Below are 3,254 nucleotides of genomic sequence, written 5' to 3'. Positions count from 1 at the left end.
TGTTATGGAGATAGGCACTTGAGTGGCAACTGACACATTATGAAGATTATCCGAAGGCCCTATGGGTAGTGAGGGCGGTGCTTGTCCATTCACCCAGGCTTGGTACATCTCTGCCAATTGTTGCTTCAACACTCTTACTTCTTCAACCAGTCCTGAACCTTGTTCAACCAATTGTCCATGGACATCATCATTATCTGACTCATTCTCACTGTTGTTTGCCATTCTACTTTTTCCTTTTGATCTCGTGTTGTAATGGTGAGTCGCCAGTTTAAACCACAAACCAACCACCTTTGTTTTACTTTATCTTTAAAATGACAAACAACAAATGTGTTAGTGTTAGGCATTTTGCAGATATTAATCACACATTATATGTCATGCACCTAATGCCATTTTTATTTCTAAAATGATCTTGGAAGGTTTTATGTTTCATCCCGGCTTATTGATTTATTGGTTTATTTTCATCTTGAATTTAACGGGTTTTTTTTTTCATTTTTTTTAGATTAATTATGGTTATGATCGCATCCGATGAGGATTGCCTACGTATCATGACGCCACATGAATCAGACCATTACGTAGTTCAGGGGAAAAGAATAATAGTTTTTTTTTTTTTAACAAAACGAAATAATACAATAACAGAAAGGACATTACATTGAAAATGACTTACCAGACTCTGACAAGACTAAAAGACAACGATTTTAAAGATTCAACAATGACTCAAACTAAAACATAACTACTACATGAAAAGTTCTAACAACTACGACTATAATTCAACTCCACAATCTTCTGGCTTTCAAACACTGGAACATCTGCTCATGGTGGGGCTTGCCCTGGTTGACCCCCTAATGTACGGTACATCCTTTCTAACTCTGCTGCAAGATGACGGGCAAAAGTAGGTGCATGCTCCAAAAACTTCTCATAATCCATCCCTTGGCAGTTCACATAACTTTGAGCGGTATAAACAGCCAAATTATGAACTTGCTCTTTGAAGTACTGGAAATTCTGGTCTCGATCTTGTAACTGCTGCTGGCGAGTGGTGGCTATCTCCCTTATGTGGCCCTCACGATCTAAGGCTGACTCCAACTGAGCCCGAAGTCCAGTCTGCTCGAGTCTCTCCTGAGCCATCTCCCTATCAAAATCTGCATGCTGGTATTCTCTATTGTACCTTCTCATTTCTTCCAACTGTGCATGGAGCTGAGCTTCTGAACGTACCCAATGGGCCTTCTCTCTCTCGAATTGAGCCCTCTTTTCTTCAAATTGTGTTACTTGGCGATCCTTACTTGATTCGGCCTTCTCATTTAGCTGTACGATCTTTTCATTGGCTTTGTCCAACGACTTTTCAGTCTTTGCCAAGAGGGAATCATAATCTTGCACTTTTTCCATCAGATTGGCAATGGTTCTCTGGTCTTTCCAACTTCTCACTGGCACTTCAGAGGCTTTCTTCATCTGTTGAAGTTGAGCACGAAGGGCTTCATTTTTGCAGATTAGACTCTTCTTTTCCCCTTCGGCTTCTTGTTCTTGCAAGTCTTTCTCAAAATTGAGGTTTCTCAGCCTTTCTTCTAAGGCATGAATAGTTGTTTTGTATCCCTTTTCCCGTTCACCCCAAGCCAACCGTTCTTGGATTTTATTATCAAAGGCTTGAACATGCGGCCTTTTTGCGGGCCTTTTGGGCTCTGGCACATCATCCACGTGAGACCTCTTCCCAAACCATATAGCATAACCCGGATCTACCTCACCTCTCGCAGGATCTGGCACCTGAGTATCATATTTCAAGTAGCGACAACCATTCCAAATTTGCTGGATTAAAGCTTCGGGGAGTGGGGCTTCGGGGTGTAGCTCAATAACTTGCACACTCAAATCTTCATCCTTAGGTACTACTTGGTACCTTCCTAGCTGTCTTAGAACTCTGTGTGGCGCATACGGCTGGACACTTCTCAAACCCAACAATAGCAAATAACTTTTTAGGGCCGACATGTGTATCACCTCTCTTAGCGGGAGCCATCCCAAAGTCCACTCAATTTGACTTGCATTTAAAGATCTTAGGTGGGATATCCAGGCTTCCACCCCTTCTGGAGAGTTGTAATCTTTTACTCTTTCTTCGTAACTCTCAATGAAATTGTCCTTGTTCGGACCATAGCTCATGAACTTGGGGTGATGTCGGAGATGCTCAATCAACCACATTTGTAACAAAATATTGCACCCTTCGAAGAATTTTGCCCCGGACTTGCACAAAGTCAACGCCCGATAAATGTCTGATAGAATGATCGGGGCAAGAGTGTGATGTTCTTTGGTAGTGAGGACCTGTACAACCCTGGCTATGCGGGTATCAATTGTCCGCTTCTCGTTTGGGAAGACCATAATTCCCAGAAACGCCATTATGAAGGCGAAGCGACGATGAATCTGCCATGTGTCTTTGTTCTGCTTGTTGTTAAGGCCCTTTTCATGCATTTCAAACCCATTTGGCTGCCCGAACCTAGAGTACAGGAAGTAGAAAGAACAACACCCTTCGACTACGTTGGTCTTTCTAATTTGCTTACTGATGTTCAGAAGATCGAAGAATCGGTGTACAGAAAGATCCCTCGGGAATATGAGCTCCTGTTTTCTCAAATCCCTGCCAAAACCGGAATATCCAGCTATCTCTTCTAAAGTGGGAGTTAGCTCAAAATCGGAGAAGCGAAAAACATTGTGAACAGGGTCCCAAAAAGTCACTAGTGCCTCAATCAAATCGTCCCGTGGTTTAATTTTTCATAATATCTGTGAGGGCTCCCAGGTGCTTGGTGACCCATTTCTGACCATCTTCTCCTAAATCATACCACCACATCTGAAGCTGAAGTGGAGCCTCGTCTACAACTGTGAACGGTGTGTTCTGGACAGTGCTCATTTTGTACCTGTGGGTGGTTAAGGTTAGGGTTGACACTAGTCTCAAGAGATAGAACCAATGCACTCCTTTTGCAAACAATCTTTTGTAAATAACTCAATTTTAAGAAAAATCAACGAAAAGGGGGGCTATTTTTGCAATTGTGACCGAAGAAAGGGGTGGCTATTTTTGCAACTATGGCCCCTTCTTACTTTCAAGGATAACTTTAGGGCCGGGGGAAGGGCATTATGGTAAAAGTAATTCCCAATTGACAGACACGTCCGTTCTTGCGAGAACAGCCCTTCAACAATTTTGAAGATGTTCTAAGGCTATTCCGACAGGAACGATTTGGGATTAACCGAAGCTGGATCTGCTTATTTGTTTTTTGATTAAAAAAAAC

The 3,254-nt window shown here is 42.3% G+C and overlaps 1 pseudogene; it reads right to left on the bottom strand.

Moving 5' to 3' along the window:
- Positions 1-437: 437 nt before the first annotated feature.
- On the bottom strand, positions 438-2,906 carry LOC138894935 (uncharacterized; annotated as a pseudogene).
- Between the last annotated feature and the right edge of the window lie 348 nt (positions 2,907-3,254).

The sequence above is a fragment of the Nicotiana tomentosiformis genome, chromosome 6, assembly GCF_000390325.3.
Source record: "Nicotiana tomentosiformis chromosome 6, ASM39032v3, whole genome shotgun sequence".
NCBI classification, from domain to species: domain Eukaryota; kingdom Viridiplantae; phylum Streptophyta; class Magnoliopsida; order Solanales; family Solanaceae; genus Nicotiana; species Nicotiana tomentosiformis.
The sequence above is the reverse complement of the archived record's forward strand: the minus strand, read 5'-3'. Positions and strand labels throughout refer to the sequence as shown.